At 41.1% G+C, this 18,995-nt stretch overlaps 1 pseudogene; it reads left to right on the top strand.

Annotated features, from left to right (window-relative positions):
- Positions 1 to 1,941: 1,941 nt before the first annotated feature.
- Positions 1,942 to 18,995, top strand: part of LOC108707499 — a 40,191-nt pseudogene continuing 23,137 nt past the window's right edge.

The following is an 18,995-nucleotide window of genomic DNA, read 5'->3' as shown; positions in this document are numbered from 1 at the left end:
TGAAATAGATTAGAGAGGCTGTGACAGAGGGAGTCAAACTGGCCACTAGAAGAGTCAGAGAAGAAGATACTTTTGGGCATTCTTCACAGTTGCCAACTACAAGCTTTTCTTCAGGCTTCCAATCACCAATAGATTCAGATGATGAAGAGCTTATGGAAGATGGGAGTAGTTCAGCTTTTGAGTTTACGCTGGTAGAACCTTTAATAAGAGCAGTGAGGGAACAATTGGAACTTCCAGAAACGACAGAGAAACAGCCAGTTTCTTCAAATCCCTTTAAATTTTTGAAGAAAGACAAAGCAACTTTTCCTCTTCATGAAGTAATTAAGGAAGTTATAGTGAAAGAATGGAGTAAGACAGATGCAAGAATTCCGATTCCACAGAAAGTACAGAAATTATACATGGATAAAAAGATGGAAGCCTCATTAAAGAAGACTCACTTGGCCTTGGGAGCTACTTGTAGACCAGCTCTTGCTTTGACTTCGGTGTCAAGAGCTATGGAATTATGGTTACATAATATCGAGACGGCTTTAAAGGAAGGTGTTGATAGAAGAAGTATTATTAATGCACTAGATGAATTGAAGCTATCTACAGATTTTGTCACGGAGGCTTCGGTGGATCTAGTTAGATCCTCTTCTAGAGCTATGGCTTTATCAGTGGCCGCAAGAAGGGCTTTATGGCTGAGATCCTGGAATGCAGACAAAGCGTCAAAGGTGAATTTGTGTAATTTGCCTTTTGAAGGGCAGATGCTTTTTGGGTCAAAGCTGGATGAAATTATAAAGTCTGTAACAGGTGGAAAGAGTGTGTTCTTGCCACAGGAAAATAGATCTTTTCGACATTCAGATTTTAGATAAAGTAGATCTTCCTTTCGAGATAAAGCTTCCAGTAGAGAACACATTCAATCAAGATCGACAAGAGGAAATGAACAAAGTAGCCATTGGAGAGGAGGGCAATACTCTCTATTTAAGGCGCAGAGAGGTAGAGGAGTCGTTTCCAAACCAGCTAGGAAATTTTGAAGGTTTGACAGCCCAAAACTCAAAAATACCCAGAAGATTAAATCTATTTGCAGAAGTTTGGGCGAAGTCGATAAAAGATCAGTGGGTGTTGCAGGTCATAAGTCAAGGATATTATCTAGAATTCGAAAAGACTCCAATTCACAATCATTTTGTAATGTCAAGGATTCCCAGGCACAGGGAACAGAGGGAGATGATGAACAATTATATACTCCAGCTATTACAAGACGGAGCTATTCGACCAGTCCCACAACAATTTCAGGGAGAAGGAATTTATTCAACTCTATTTATGCTACGCAAAAAGACGGGTACTGGACCTAAGGCCGGTAAATGTATTTTTGAGAATAAGAAGATTCAGAATGGAATCAATTTTTTCAATTGTGAAGGAAATTCAAGTCGGAGATTGGCTACTATCCTTAGACTTAAAGGATGCGTATTTCCATGTCCCCATAGTAACTTCACATCAGAAATTTCTGAGGTTTGCGATAGACCAAGAAAATCATTATCAATTCACATGCCTCCCGTTTGGATTAGCGACTTCACCTCGAGTTTTTTCAAAGATTCTTCAGTCCCTCATTGCAGAAATCAGAAAACTGGGAATACAAATATTCCATTATTTAGACGATATCCTAATGAAGTCTCGAGATCCCGAAATGTTACTTCGGCAGAGGGATTATGTCATACAATTTTTACAGACACATGGCTGGATTCTCAATCTAGAAAAAAGCCAGTTGACACCTACTCAGGATTTGGTATATCTGGGAGCCAGGTTTCTGACAAACCAAGCATTAGTAGTTCTTCCAGAGGAAAAGAAAGAGAAGATCAAGTTAGCTATTTGGAATCTAATAAGAAAATCATCCTGTTCAGCCAGAGAGATAACTAGCGTTTTGGGTCTTCTGACCTCAACTTTTCCAATGTTGAAATGGGCGAGATGGCATGTCAGACCCCTACAGAAAATGTTTTTGAACCAGTGGAATACAAGATTACAGGATGCCAATGTGTTAGAATTGAGAGCAGTGTGGAGAGCGATTCGGAGGTGCAAACACCTATTGAGAGGAACATCGCTGTTAGTGAAAATAGACAACAGGGCAGCTGTTGCTTATATAAAAAGACAAGGAGGAACACACAGCAAGAGTCTCATGGCAGAGCTGCATCCCATAATGTGTTGGGCAGAGGAGAATTTGCAAGATATAACAGCTCTATATCTCCCGGGGAAGGAGAATGTGATTGCGGACTTCCTCAGCCGCTCGAGGATAGACAGACACGAGTGGGAACTACACCAACAAGTTTTCTCTCAAATTGTGAAGAGATGGGGCAAACCGATGGTAGATTTAATGGCAAGTCCAATCAATCGGAAAGTCGAGAAATTCTTTTCCAGGTATCAATGTCCCCAGGCAGTAGCAACAGATGCTTTCCAACAATCATGGAGCAAGGATCTTCTTTACATATTTCCTCCCATACCGTTAATTCCTCAAGTATTGAGGAAAATCAGGGCAGACAGGGCAAATGTTATAGCCATCATCCCAGACTGGCCAAGGAGATTTTGGTACCCGTTACTGAAGTCGATGTCAGTAGAGAAACCTTTTCAACTGCAGCAGAGAGCAGATCTGTTGATGCAGGGGCCATTGAGGCATCCTTGCCCAAGAAAATTGTGCCTCAAAGCTTGGAGGTTGAAAGGAAGAGGTTGAGTAAAGAAGGATTTTCAGATTTGGTGATAAGTACCATGATGTCAGCTAGAAAATTCTCAACAAATAGAACTTACGATAGAGTCTGGCAAGTATTCTCACAATGGCTATTATCAAAGGTTTATGATGCCGAACAGTTGACGACGGCCCAAATCCTGGATTTCTTACAAGCAGGTTTCGATAAGGGACTCGGTTTAAGGACACTAAAACTACAGGTGTCAGCAATCTCAGCCTTAACTGGAGTGCAATGGTCCAAGGAAGATAGTATAACAAAATTTATGGCAGGAGTAATGCATTTAAGACCTCCAGTAAGAGTATTGTCGGCCACATGGGATTTGCCTTTAGTTTTACAGGCTCTTACAACGAATCCGTTTGAACCAATAGAAGAGATTTCAGAAGTAAATCTTACATTGAAAACTCTTTTTCTTACGGCGATAACCTCTTCAAGGAGGGTGAGTGATTTACAAGCACTATCAGCAGAACCGCCCTTCACTCTCATTCAACCACAGCAAATGGTTTTAAGGCCGGTTCCAGAATATCTTCCTAAAGTGGTTTCTACTTTTCATTTGAATCATGAGTCAATTTTACCAAGCTTCTTTTCGCAGCCTACTTCAAGTCAAGAGGAAATATGGAGTACTCTAGATTTAGTCAGATGTATTTCGACTTATTGAAGAGATCGAAGGAATGGAGAAAATCTAACAAATTATTTGTAGTCCCAGAAGGGAACAGAAGAGGACAAGCAGCTTCCGTGTCTACGTTAAGTAGATGGATAGTTAAATGTATTCACATGGCCTACGAGGCAGTAGGTCATAAAGCTCCAAAAGGGGTGAAGGCACACTCCACGAGGGCATTGAGTTCTTCTTGGGCCTTTCAGGCAGAAATCACGTTGGAGCAAGTATGCAAGTCTGCATCATGGTCTTCAGCTAATACGTTTTTGAAGCATTATCATGTTGATTTATTTTCTCCAAATGATTCTTTATTTGGTAAAAAAGTATTGGAAGCAGTAAAAACTGCAAAATAAAAACCGATACTCTGCCTTGACTGTTGGTATTATGTAATTTCCCACCCTGTCTGACTGCTAAGGTACTGACCCAAAAGTGTGAGTGCTGCCATAGTAACCAGGGAAAACAAAAAATTCATTTCATACTTACCGTAATTTTTGTTTCCTGGTTACTATGGGCAGCACTCATGCTGAACCCTCCCAAAGAAATTCCTAAAGCTCTGACTTAAAAGACACCAGTCTGAGGGTAAGGAGGGGTATATATAAGCATAGTTAATTAATTAGTTAATTGATAGTTCTGTCCTATTGAAAGCGGGGGCGGGGAATACCCAAAAGTGTGAGTGCTGCCCATAGTAACCAGGAAACAAAAATTACGGTAAGTATGAAATGAATTTTTTGTTTTTGAGACAATTTGCAATAGTTTTTAGAGTTATGTAGCTTTTTATTCAGCAGCTCTCCAGTTTGCTGATGGGGTCCAAATTACCCTAGCAACCATGCATTGATTTGAAAAGGAGACTGAAATATGAATAGGAGAGGATCTGAATAGAAAGATGACTAATAAAAAGTAGCAATAACAATACATTTGTAGCTTTACGGAGCATTTGTTTTTTAGATGGGGGTCAGTGACCCTTATTTAAAAGCTGAAGAGAGTCAGAAGAAAAGGGCAAATAATAAAAAATAAATACTAAAGAAGACCAATTGAAAAGTTTTTTAGAATTGGCCATTCAATAACATACTAAAAGTTAACTTAAAGTTTTACCACCCATTTAAAGGGCTTGTTCACCTTTTACTATGATGCAGAGAGAGCTGGGTTTTTTTTTTATTGTTTGTAGTTAGTGATGGGCGAATTTATTCACCAGGCGCAAATTTGCGCGTTTCACTGCCGGCGAATAATTTCTCAAATTTGCCTAGATAATTCCCTGGCGTCAAAGGTTTTTGCGCTTGCGTTAAAGGTTTTTGCGCCGGCGTCAACTTTGACACCAGTGCCCATTTTGTCGCCGGCGTTTCGCAAATTTTTCTGGAAATTCGCAAAATTCGTGGTGATTCGAAACAGGACAAATTTGCCCATCACTATTTGTGGTTTTATAATTATTTTGCTTTTTGTTCAGCAGCTCTCCTAGCAACCAGGCAGTGGTTTTAATGAGAGACTGGAATATGAATAGTAGGTGGCCTGCATAGACAGATAAGAAAAAAAAAGTAGCAATAAAAATAAAATTGGAGTCTCACATTCTTTTTTGGCTGCCAGGGTCAGTGACTCCATTTGAAAACTGGAAAGAATAAGAAGAGAAAAACAAATCATTAAAAAACAATTAAAAAAAAAAAAGATCAATTGAAAAGTTGCTAAGAACTGGTCATTTTATAACATACTAAAAGTTACTGTAAAGGTGAACACTACCCCATTTCACCTAAGTGACGTATAATAGCCTTATATTTTACAATATTGGACACATTATTCACTATATATGTTTACAGGATATTCATGTCTCCTGTTATTTTATATAATCTACAGTATTTACAGTATCTCAGTTTCACACATACAGTATGTATGATGACCGGCCCTTTAACTCTGTCTGGACAATTGCATGTAAAGCATGCAAAATGAAGGCAAAAGATTTCCCTGCAGTGGTTTGGCCAGCCTATATTCCCACAGACATTTAAAATGTGCTTTATAGAAATGAAAAGAAGTAAAACCCCTCTCTATTCAATTGACCACCAATTAAAGAAAATTCAAATATTAGTGCAGCAGTGTCAGAGTTTATTAACAGTTTCGTTAACGGTTACTAACCCAGTGTTGCTTCAATTATTGGGTGTAATGGAGTCTACTGACCTGCTCCAAGATGGCGTCCAAAATGGCGATTCCTCTTCCCTGCACATGGCTCCGGGTGGTCGCAATCATCCTGCATCATCTCCTTCTTGCCCTGTGATTGGTCGCCGGCGACGGAACGGACGCCGGCGTCAGAATCGGGCGCCGGCGTCAAGGCGTCAGCGTGGGGACGCTGGCGTCTGCGTCTGACGCCAGCGCGTCAATTTTGGCGCCAATAGACTGGACTATAAAGACCCTCATTTCCATCCTGACCTTGCCCAATTATAGGTCTATTTCATATAGTTCCTGGGTGCGATATATTCTGTTTTGCTTATCCGTGTTTGAACCTTGCCTGTTATCGACTTTGAATCTGTACTGCCTGTCTTGACCATTCTGCCTGTTTTACGACCATTCTTTGATAAACCCTTTTCTGTACCGCGAACTTGGATTGTTGCCTTCTCTTTGGTCCTTACTTCAACTGCGCCTTCGGGCATTATAGTATAATTGGGCCATGGACACCTCGGAGGAGGCCCAAGTACCCCTCGATGTCGGAGGGGCCATTCGGGGATTGGCTTCTCGCATGAAATCCTATGAAGCCCAGCAGTCTCAAATTGGCCAGGCAATTGATGTTATCCTGGAGAAATTGACTGCCATGTCTCCAGCGGCTCCTGCGGCTGTGCCTGTTCCTGCCATTCCTGCTCCTCTCCAGGTGTCTGAACCTCGTGTTCCCGCTCCACCTCTTTTCAGCGGAGACCCAAAAGCTTGTCGTGGTTTTATTAACCAATGTGAAATTCAATTCACTCTGCAGCCAGGCCAGTTCGTCTCCGAGCAAGCCAAGGTTGGTTTTGTCATCTCCCGTCTGCAGGGGAAGGCTCTGGAATGGGCGTCTCCCCTTTGGGAGAAGAGAGACCCGCTGATCGACAACGCCGGGGCCTTTCTCCAAGAACTCCGGACGGTGTTTGACGCTCCTGGTCGTACTACTGCAGCCTCGGCTCGACTGTTCCAGCTTCAACAAGGCACTCGCTCAGTTCCCGAGTATGCCATTGAATTTCGTACCCTGGTGGCAGAGACCTCCTGGAATAACGATGGTTACCACGCGGCCTTTTACAACGGCTTGGCTATACGCATTAAGAATGACCTCGTTTCCCGGGAAATTCCTTCTCGGTGGGAGGATCTGGTGGCCTTGGCGGTGAAGGTGGATACCCGGCAGAGGGAGTTCCAGCTTGAACTCGACCGAGAGCGTACAAAGAGGTACCCCCGGTTCCAACCTTCTTTGGCCCCCCGCTTCCAGAGACCCCTGCTTTTCAATCCTGTTCCCCCAGAGCTTCCTCCTGCTCCTATGGATTCTGCTTCTTCCTCCTTGCCGGCTGAAGAACCCATGCAGATTGGGCGGGCCCGCCTGTCCGAACAGGAGAAACTCCGGAGAAGGGCTGCCGGCCTGTGCCTTTACTGTGGGGGTAAAGCCCACTTTGCCCAGGAGTGTCCAGTGAAGCCGGGAAACGCCAAAGCCTAGGTAAGCTCGGGGAGACTTACCTGGGTGGGATTTGTCATTCTCCCCATTCTTCTACTCTACGTTTCCTTCTTCCGGTGCAGATCCAGTTTGGCTCTTTAAAGTTTTCCTCACAAGCCTTTCTAGATTCCGGTGCTGCAGGAAACTTCATGGATCGATCCTTTGCAAGACGTCATTCCATCCCTCTCCAACCCTTGGCAGTTCCTCTTCGTGTCCTGGCGATTGATGATCTTCCTGGATTATCCTTCCTCCTCATTGATTGCCCTTCCACTCCGGTTGTCCTGGGACTGCCATGGTTATGTGCACATAATCCAGTCATTGACTGGTCCACATTGCAAGTTTCCAGATGGAGTCCTTTTTGTTTACAGAACTGCCTACCCACTGTTCCGGTTGTCAAAATTTCCTCTGTGTCCTCTAATTCTTCTCTTCCCTCTGTATACCAAGCATTTGCCGATGTGTTTAACAAGTCTTCTGCTGAGATTCTTCCTCCCCATCGGCCTTACGTTTGCCCAGTGGAACTTCTATCCGGCTCTATGCCCCCCAGGGGCCGCACCTACCCACTCTCTCCTTCGGAAACTTCTGCTATGAAGTTATACATCCAGGAGAATCTTCAGAGAGGATTCATCCGTCCTTCCACCTCCCCTGCCGGTGCAGGTTTCTTCTTTGTTGAGAAAAAGGATGGTAGTTTGCGGCCCTGCATCGACTACAGAGGACTCAACAAGATCACAGTTAAAAACAGGTACCCTCTTCCTCTTATTTCTGAACTGTTTGATCAACTTAGGGGTGCCAATATCTTTACAAAGCTGGATCTTCGGGGGGCATACAATCTTATCCGGATCCGTGAAGGGGACGAGTGGAAGACCGCCTTTAATACCCGTGATGGACATTATGAGTATTTGGTCATGCCCTTTGGTCTCTGTAATGCTCCTGCGGTCTTCCAGGAGTTTGTTAATGATATTTTTCGAGATTTATTGGGTCTATGTGTGGTCGTTTATCTGGATGACATTCTTGTTTTTTCTAAAGATCTTCTGGAACATCGTGCCCAAGTACGTGAAGTCCTCTCCAGACTAAGGAAGAACAATCTCTTTGCTAAAATGGAGAAATGCACTTTTGAAGTCTCGTCTATTCCTTTCCTTGGCTATATCATTTCTCCTCTAGGTTTCAAGATGGATCCTGCCAAGGTGTCTGCAATCCTGGACTGGCCTCTTCCTACTAGTGTCAAAGCCATTCAGAGGTTTGTCGGCTTTGCCAATTATTACAGACAGTTTATAAAAAATTTTTCTTCCAGACTTTCTCCAATTCTGGCCCTGATTCGTAAGGGGGGCAAACCTCAACACTGGTCTTCTCAAGCCCTGGAATCCTTCAAGTCCCTCAAAGAGGCCTTTTCTTCCGCTCCAATTCTTCGGCACCCAGAACCTCTACATCCCTTCTTCATGGAAGTCGACGCCTCTGATGTCGGAGCTGGAGCAGTTTTATCACAGAGATCCATTTCTGACGGTAAACTCCATCCTTGTGCGTTCTTTTCTAAAAAAATTTCTGCCCCAGAACAGAACTATGATGTGGGGAATCGTGAACTACTTGCTATCAAATTAGCCTTGGAGGAATGGAGACACTTACTGGAGGGTTCTTCGGTTCCTGTGACGATTTTTACCGACCATAAGAATCTTGAGTTCATCCAAACCCTCAAACGCCTGAATCCCCGGCAAGCCAGGTGGGCACTTTTCTTTTCCCGTTTTAATTTTGTCATTACCTTTCGTCCTGGCTCCAGAAACAGGAAGGCCGATGCCTTATCCAGAAGCTTTATTCCCGAAGATTCTGTGTCCGAGGAACCTGAACCTGTGGTACCCTCCATCAAGATTATTGCTGCCTTGTTCCCTTCCTGTGCCTCCCAATTGTTGTCCGCTCAAGATTCTGCTCCTGCGGAAACTCCTCTTGGTGTTGCTTTTGTCCCTCCAGAATTTCGTCTTGCTATTTTGTCTCAGTCTCATAGTTCCAAACAGGCCGGACATCCTGGAATTCAGAAGACGACCGAGCTCTTATCTCGTCTAGTATGGTGGCCAACCTTAAGAAAGGACGTTAAAGATTTTGTCTCCTCATGTTCCACGTGTGCTGTATCCAAATCCGGACATTCTCCTCCCAAGGGTTTTCTTCTTCCACTGCCCATCCCATCTCGACCCTGGACTCACCTCGCCATGGACTTTATTGTCGATTTGCCCATTTCCTCCGGCCACACTGTCATTTGGGTTGTTATCGACAGATTCAGTAAGATGGCTCATTTCACTCCTCTCCGCAAACTGCCTTCTGCTCCTGAACTTTCAGAACTGTTTATTAAACATATTTTTCGCCTCCATGGCTTCCCAGCAGAAATTGTGTCCGACCGTGGTCCCCAATTTGTGTCTAAATTTTGGAGGTCACTGTGTAATGCTTTAAATATCTCTCTTCAATTTTCTTCTTCTTATCATCCCCAGTCCAATGGTGCCGCTGAACGTGTTAACCAGGCCTTGGAGCAATTTCTTCGTTGCCATGTGTCTTTGTGTCAAGACGACTGGTCGGACCTTCTTCCCTGGGCGGAGTTTGCCCATAACAATTCTTTACATTCTTCTTCCCAGAAATCTCCTTTCTTCTGTGTGTATGGCCGGAACCCATTGGCATTCCCTCAGGATCTCTTACTCACAAATGTTCCTGCTGCTAATGATCAAGCCGCTCATATGCTGGCCATCTGGCAGGCCACCACTGCTAATCTGGAAAAGAGTTCATCCTCTCAAAAGAAGTTTGCCGACAGGAAGAGAATTGCCGCCCCACCCTATGCTCCTGGTGACAAGGTCTGGTTGTCTACACGGAATATTCGCCTCAAGATTCCCACTCCTAAGCTTGGCCCCAAATTCATCGGTCCCTTTCCCATCATCGAGGTCATCAACCCTGTGGCAGTTCGTCTTCTTCTTCCTCCCGAGATGCGGATCCCTAATGCCTTTCATGTGTCTCTCCTTAAACCTGCAGTGTCTTCCCCCTCTTCTTCTTCCACAGCTCCTGTTGTTATCGATGACCATTTAGAATTTGAAGTCAGCAGGATTCTGGACTCTCGTTTTTCCAGGGGCGCTCTCCAGTACCTTGTCGAATGGAAGGGTTTCGGTCCCGAGGAATGCTCTTGGGTGAAAAAGTCGGATGTCCATGCCCCCATCCTTGTTCGCAGGTTTCATAGGCAGTTTCCTTCCCGTCCTGGTCCCGGTGGTCCTGAGGCCCCCCCTAAGGAAGGGGGTACTGTAATGGAGTCTACTGACCTGCTCCAAGATGGCGTCCAAAATGGCGATTCCTCTTCCCTGCACATGGCTCCGGGTGGTCGCAATCATCCTGCATCATCTCCTTCTTGCCCTGTGATTGGTCGCCGGCGACGGAACGGACGCCGGCGTCAGAATCGGGCGCCGGCGTCAAGGCGTCAGCGTGGGGACGCTGGCGTCTGCGTCTGACGCCAGCGCGTCAATTTTGGCGCCAATAGACTGGACTATAAAGACCCTCATTTCCATCCTGACCTTGCCCAATTATAGGTCTATTTCATATAGTTCCTGGGTGCGATATATTCTGTTTTGCTTATCCGTGTTTGAACCTTGCCTGTTATCGACTTTGAATCTGTACTGCCTGTCTTGACCATTCTGCCTGTTTTACGACCATTCTTTGATAAACCCTTTTCTGTACCGCGAACTTGGATTGTTGCCTTCTCTTTGGTCCTTACTTCAACTGCGCCTTCGGGCATTACATTGGGCAGCCATTGCTGGGTTACCCAATAAAGTGCTATGTGCTAGGTGCTAATAATTCATTAGCAATTAAAAATCATGTAACAGGATTAATTAATATTGTGCTATAAAGTGCTAGTGCTTCAAATGAAATTAAGAAGTTAATTTAAATAACCAGGATTAAATTGACCCAGGTGAGATTAAAGTTAATTCATTATTATATATCACACATTAAAATCCATTCATTATAGAAGATTGTAAATAACTGATTAACTGTTAAAAAGTAAACTTTACTAAATTCATTAAAATTGCTGCAAATCAATTAAGGTAATCTTTGAAGACTGCATAAAAATTGGTGAGTAATAATTAATCCATACACCCCCGTTAAAGTTATAGGGTGTTAAAAAACGTTTGCATAAAATTATTCAAAGGAGACCAGCATTGAAAGAGAAAGGAGGAATAGGAAAATTGTTAGAGGTGGATAAGTCCCAAGTTCTAGCTGCCTGTATTTTTCTAAGTCTGGGACCCCACACGGAGGAGAAAGTAGGTCACTGGGGACTGTAGTCTCAATTTTACCTTGCTATCTTATAATTCAGAGAGCTAATCTTCCCTATAAAACTACAAATCCCACAGTGCCATTGGATAACAGATAAGATTATAAAAGAAGAATCAATGCGGTCGCAAAGGTTTAAAATCAATAGGAAATTATTTTGCAATAGTAAAAATAAGGAAAGCGCCCAGGAGACTACACAAAAAGCGCTTCCCAGTGTGCCAACACGTGTTTCGCCTGCTGGCTTTGTCAAGGCAAAATCTAAAGAGTCACTTTTAGATTTTGCCTTGACAAAGCCAGCAGGCGAAACACGTGTTGGCACACTGGGAAGCGCTTTTTGTGAAGTCTCCTGGGCGCTTTCCTTATTTTTACTATTGCAAAATAATTTCCTATTGATTTTAAACCTTTGCGACCGCATTGATTCTTCTTTTATAATCTTATCTGTTATCCAATGGCACTGTGGGATTTGTAGTTTTATAGGGAAGATTAGCTCTCTGAATTATAAGATAGCAAGGTAAAATTGAGACTACAGTCCCCAGTGACCTACTTTCTCCTCCGTGTGGGGGTCCCAGACTTAGAAAATACAGACAGCTAGAACTTGGGACTTCTCCACCTCTAACAATTTTCCTATTCCTCCTTTCTCTTTCAATGCTGGTCTCCTTTGAATAATTTTATGCAAACGTTTTTTTAACACCCTATAATTTTAACGGGGGTGTATGGATTAATTATTACTCACCAATTTTTATGCAGTCTTCAAAGATTACCTTAATTGATTTGCAGCAATTTTAATGAATTTAGTAAAGTTTACTTTTTAACAGTTAATCAGTTATTTACAATCTTCTATAATGAATGGATTTTAATGTGTGATATATAATAATGAATTAACTTTAATCTCACCTGGGTCAATTTAATCCTGGTTATTTAAGTTAACTTCTTAATTTCATTTGAAGCACTAGCACTTTATAGCACAATATTAATTAATCCTGTTACATGATTTTTAATTGCTAATGAATTATTAGCACATAGCACTTTATTGGGTAACCCAGCAATGGCTGCCCAATAATTGAAGCAACACTGGGTTAGTAACCGTTAACGAAACTGTTAATAAACTCTGACACTGCTGCACTAATATTTGAATTTTCTTTAATTGGTGGTCAATTGAATAGAGAGGGGTTTTACTTCTTTTCATTTCTATAACACATTATTTTGGTAATCACACCTCTTTCGTTCGGAAAACGTATTGCTTTTTTAGGAAGGTACACTGAACAATTCTTTCTTTATAAATTTAAAATGTGCTTGTCAGGCAGTGCAGTTTTATGTGGTCCACCACAAGGCAAGGCCCATAATGGCATCAATCTGCCCTATGGATCTGTAGACAATTTAATGGACACCAATGCTAAATGCAGATACAGGTATGGGACCTTTTATCCAAAATGTTTGGGACCTGCAGTTTTCCAGATAACGGATCTTTCCATAATTTGGATCTTCATACATTGTCTACTAGAAAATCATGTAAACATAAAATACAAGAATAGGCTGGTTTTGCTTCCAATAAGGATTAATTATATCTTAGTTTGGATCAAGTTCTGTTTTATCATTACAGAGAAAAAGGAAATAATTTTTTAAAATTTGGATTATTTTATTATTTTTACTGTCCAGCTGGTGGTGCTGTTGGTACAAAATTCTTTATATCAGCAGTTTATAAACCGCTTAATAGATATTGAATAGAAAAAATATGGCCACAGTTGTTAGGAACTCCATGCATGGATTTGCACCTTTTTATCATGAAGTGCATGTTTCTTTTCAATATTTTTTTTTCAATATTTTTTATTTGAGTTTTAACATTTTTACATCATCAGATATTTGCATATAAAGGAAAGGTAAAGAAAGAGAAAAGAACAAAGATAGATTCGGTCCTATATTGATGAAGTGCATGTTTAAGTATTCCACTGCACATAATGCAAAATGTCAGTTGATTCCATTCTGCCCTGTGACTCTATACCAACAGGAACAAACATTTACACTGAATACAGAAGAAATAGTTTGAAACACCTGTGAGTGTCAGATAGCAGTAGCTGAAATTGAAACCTAGTGGCAGCTGGTTAACTTTAGTCACATCTGTTTATGTTACAAGGGGAGAGGTTCTTGGTGCTCAATATCAATTCACAAAAGGTGTTTCCCAAGCTACAGTACTTGTCGCTGGCAAAATGTCTGAAATCTCTTATGTACATTTCAGGCTATGGGTAACCTTGTATGTTTTGCTATAAGAGACATAAGCTCTTTGGATTCCTTGTTGTGCAGCCTAGTGCTGTGACCTTTTTTAAAGGAGAACTAGACCCAAAAAATGAATATGGCTAAAAATATCAAATTTTATATATTGAACTTATTGCACCAGCCTACAGTTCCAGCTTCTCAGTAGCAGCAATGATCCAGGACTTTAAACTTGTCACAGGGGGTCACCATCTTGGAAAGTGTCCGTGACACTTAAATGCTCAGTGGGCTCTGAGCAGCTGTTGAGAAGCTTGAGAAGTATTTCTCTCCTAAAGTGCAGGCACAAGTCACATGACCAGGGGCAGCTGGGAAATTGACAAAATGTCTAGCCCCATGTCAGATTTCAAAATTTAATATAAAAAAATCTGTTTGCTCTTTTGAGAAATGGATTTCAATGCAGAATTCTGCTGGACGAGCACTATTAAATGATGCATTTTGAAAAAAACATGTTTTCCCATGACAGTATCCCTTTAATGTTACTGAATGTGTCTCAGTGGGACTTGGTTTTAACTATATAGTGCTGTTCTTAGATCTTCCAGGGAGCTGTTATCTTGTGTTAGGGAGGTGCTCTTGTTGCCTTCCCATTGTTCTGTTGTTAGGCTGCTGGGGGGGGGGGAGGGTTGATATTACTCCAACTTGCAGTACAGTAGTAAAGAGTGACTAAAGTTTATCAGATCACAGGTCACATGACTGGAGGCAGCTGGGAAATTGACAATATGTCTAGCCCCGTGTTAGATTTCAAAATTGAATATAACAAAATCTGTTTGCTCTTTTGAAAAATGGATTTCAGTGCAGAATTCTGCTGGAGCAGCACTATTAACTGATGGGTTTTGAAAACATTTTTTTTCCCATAACAGTATCCCTTTAAGATATGGTGGTAGTATTGCCGTGGCTGGCTACTGGGTGATGCTCATCTGTAGTGCATGGCAGTAAGGAAGCTAGAGGGGTTAAGGGGGGTCAGCAATGTTCCCTTTAAACTATGTGCTCATGTGAACACACACAACAAATTGTGGTGTGCTCAAAGAATTTTGTGTTAAAACAAAAAATGTTGTATTCACTCAGACCTGAGCACACCATTTTTAAAAATATGCACACATTTTTTGCACATATTACCAAGAAGGAACTAGAGGGAACTTTGGGGGTCAGTAAAACAAATTTTGTACTGGGTACTGACATGAACACATGCTCTTTCATTTCAATATAGATGAGTGCAAGCTCTGACTGCACATGGTCATGCTATAAAATCTTTAATTAGCTTTAATTTGTTAACATATTGTATTTATAGAAATGTGTATACATCAAAACATACAAATTACATAAGTATGTAAAGTGAACCTTGATCATTACAGCTTACAATCTTGTACACCTTTTAGTATGTTATAGAATGACCAATTCTACAAAACTTTTCAATTGGTCTTCATTACTTATTTTTTTGTTTTCTTTTTAATTATTTGCCTTCTTTTTTAAAATGGGGGTCACTGACATCCCATTGAAAGGCCAATACTCTGTAAGCCTACCAATTTATCGTTTATTAGTACTTTTTATAACTCATTTTTCTATGCCGACCCTATTTATATTCCAGTCTCTTATGCAAATAAACTCATGGGTGCTAAGGTAATGTGGACCCTAACAACCAGATTGCTGAAATTGCATATTACAGAGTCACTGAATAAAAAGTTAAATAACTCAAAAACCACAATACAAAAACCAATTGTAAATTGTCTCAGAATATCACTCTTCATCATTGTTAAAGTCAACTCAAATGTGAACAGCCCCTTTAAAAAAGTGGCTATGCAGTATAAGGTGTGGGCTTATGCAAAATCGGACTCAAGGGAGAGATACAGTTATGAGTATTGTATATGAGCTTAGTAATAGCATTCATTATGAACTGGGGTGGTTAAAGTGGTTGTTTACCTTCCAAACACTTTTTTCAAAGTAATAAAAATTATCACAAATTGAAAATAGAAAGTAAATGAAAAAAGTATTTTTAGTGAATTATCTGAAAACAACTGAAATGAATAAAGTGTCGGATGGTGAACAACTCCATTAAATCTGTGTAGGGGAACGCCAGGCTTGAGAGATGAACAAAGAGATGAAGTGATGAACAGTCATGTTTGGATATGATGAGTGATGAAGAGGTCAGAATCAATGAAGTCTAAGGCAATGGGCATGGGAAAATGTCAGACAAAATGTCATTACCACTCGATGTTGCCCTATGTGTGTAGTAAGTGACATGAATAGCAACCACCTGTCACTTATGCTTATGTGTGCAGTTTCTCATTGAAAATGTCAACCCATCGCATATGGGCAGTAACAGGAAGATGCAATTCTTGTCATTTATTCTTAGAATTTAGAAGTCCTAAGATTTTTTAGTGTAGAGGAAGTTGCTGGAACTATAGTTTATGGATGGAGAGGCAAGGATGAGAGGTTGCCATTTCCAAATCATTGTGAAATACTGGAGACTTTAAAGGGACTTCTTTAACAAGGCCAAGCATCTGAAGAGGGGAAAAAGGGAAATGCATGCGTAGGTACATATTAAAGGGACAGTAACACCAAAAACTGAAAATGTATCAAAGTAATTAAAATATAATGTACTGTTGCTCTGCACTGGTAAAACTGGCATGTTTGCTTCAGAAAGACTACTTTAGTTTACATAAACAAGCTGCTATGTAGCCATGTGTGCAGACATTCAAGCTGGAAAAAAGTAGAAAAGGCACAGGTTACATAGCAGATAACAGATAAAACACCATTGTATTGGACAGGGCCTATCTGTTATGTGCTATTTAACTTGTGCCTTTCTCCTTTTGTTCTGCTTGAATGGCTGCCCCCATGGCTACAGCTTATTTATATAAACTATAGTTGTTTTTCTGAAGCAAACCGTATATTATATGTTAATTACTTTAAAATGTTTTCATTTTTAGGTTTTACCGTTCTTTTAAGGATTAAGGCATGTCGACTACAAATTTTGGAATCACTTGTTTTTGACGGGCCAGTCTCCTGCTTTATGCCATTTGCACATGAGTTTATTATAACCCCCTCAAACTGAAAACTATCCCAAAATTAAAGCCAAGTAAGTGCATTTTAGTGACTTCAGCATACCTTTTCCATGATTTATTGCATTCGAAAACAGGTAACAGATTTACATGGTTGTAGGGAAAAAGCAAGTAAAATTGAATTAGCTTATGCACTTAGAAACATAACCCTGCATCTCAAAGCAAAAATACCAGGTGTATAAATACCCTACACCATCAAATTTCTCCATACCCATACTGCACAGCAAACAATTCCTCCTTAAAGAGATACTGATACCAGAAATTAAACTAAATTATTTGGGCTGTTGCTGTTTGGCTATACCTAAGCCGGACTAGAGCAGTCGTGTGGAACATCAAAGGCAGTCCTGTGTTCTCCGGCATAGACTATAGCTGCACCTATGTATGCATAAGGGACTGTCTGATCAAATCACCTCAATGCAGTTTAAGTACTTCATTTAAAATTACATTTGTATGTATGTATGCTCTGGTGCTAAATACGCTGTTTATGCGTTTCTATATAGTGTGTGGTGTTTTGTTTAGGATAACCTGTTTCAAATAATTGCCATTTAAAGAAAAACATATTGACCTTCCACACACCCCCTTCCCCTAGAGAGTTCCAAGTGTTTTCTGCTTGAGACTGGAGAAATAATGCAATTCTGTCATCTATACTTGAGAATGCATTCTTGGCCCTATTGTTTGGTGGTTATACACTAGGGTTGCCACCTGGTATTTAAAAATTTTCTTGTATATAGCAGACAAATATCCATCAGATAAACTGGTATATTATACAAAACAGTATTAACACAGATATATACATACCACCAACTTACAAGATCAAGGCAAAAAGGGACAAACCACAGGGAGCAGATACACTTGCCAATGATGAGAATACATAAGGTACAGAAATGATGGCTTATCCTAATGTTATGAATAGGGAAAAAAGATAAATATATAGGAAGGCCGGTATTTTTTTCCAGAAAAGGTGGCAACCCTAACTGTCAGCAAAGGCCTGGTGTGCAGCCATTCCATGCCCCTGTACTGCCAGGGGCATATAATCACTTGCAAGTCCCACTCTCCCTGTGCTGCTTCACGACTGGGCGCTTGGTTGCGTCCCCCACTCTGGTGACTATTACAGACCTCCACCAAATGACACCCATCATCCTGCTGCACGCCAGACAGCATCCTACTCTACTCATACTTAGGGCTCTTACACATGAGCGTTCCGACCTGCGCTCCCCTGCGTTCCGTTTTTTGGCGTTCAGCCGCAGGGGAGCGCAGGAATAGACGCAAGTCATTATTTGAAATGGGGCTGTACTCACTCAGGCGCGTGTAGGCGCCGAACGCAGGAAAAATGCAGCATGTTGCGTCTGAACCTGCGTTCGGCGCCTACACGCGCCTAAGTGAGTACAGCCCCATTTCAAATAATGACTTGCGTCTATTCCTGCGCTCCCCTGCGGCTGAACGCCAAAAAACAGAACGCAGGGGAGCGCAGGTCGGAACGCTCATGTGTAAGAGCCCTAAGTCTTGGCCCCAGTGTTTATGAATGATGTAAAGAGATGTAGAGCAGCTGAGAAATATTTTCTGTTCTTTTTCCTTAACTTGTTGTTGTGTAAAAGTAGTAGATGTTGAAAAGAACTTATAAAGTCACAATGTAATTAAAATTGTGCAAGACACCTACAATTTATGAAGGCTTGTATATTAAAGGGGTAGTTCATCATCAAATTTTGTCCTTATTCAGAGATGATTTCTTATTTGCCCTTGCTTTTATTTTTTTGTGTTTTTTGAGTTATTTAGGTTTTTATTCAGCAGCTCCCCAATATGGAAATTCATTTGGAAATACCAATTTGGAAATACCAATTTGGAAATTTGGTAGCTAGGATCGTTTAACAACCATGCAGGTGACTGAATAAAAAAGAACTGGAAGATGACTAGAAGAGGGCCTGACTAGAAAGATACAGTAAATAATATGTAGCAACAATATCATTGTTGTCTGACAGAGCAATAGGTTTTTGGCTTGCCAGGGTCAGTGGCCCACATCTGATCGCTAGAAAGAGGCAGATGAAGGCAAATAACTTGAAAACTATAAGATATAATAAATGAAGACAAAATTAAGAATTGATAAGAATAATCATTCTATTACTAAAAGTTAATGCAAAGGTGAACCCTTTTAATCAACATTTAAAGTTGCTTTGCAAACTGCCCTGACCTGCATGGCTTTGTTCCCATACACTTCATTTGGTTTCAATGTTGAATTTTGAAAATGTTTCATAGATTGTGGTGTAACTCGGATCCATGTACACCCAGAAATTTTATATAATAAATTGTGAATAGTGGCATTGTTGAAGATCAACAGCTTTGTAAATATGTGATTGGTTGTTTGCCCAAATGTACACTTTTTTCATTAA

The sequence above is a fragment of the Xenopus laevis genome, chromosome 2L, assembly GCF_017654675.1.
Source record: "Xenopus laevis strain J_2021 chromosome 2L, Xenopus_laevis_v10.1, whole genome shotgun sequence".
Taxonomy (NCBI): domain Eukaryota; kingdom Metazoa; phylum Chordata; class Amphibia; order Anura; family Pipidae; genus Xenopus; species Xenopus laevis.
The sequence above is the reverse complement of the archived record's forward strand: the minus strand, read 5'-3'. Positions and strand labels throughout refer to the sequence as shown.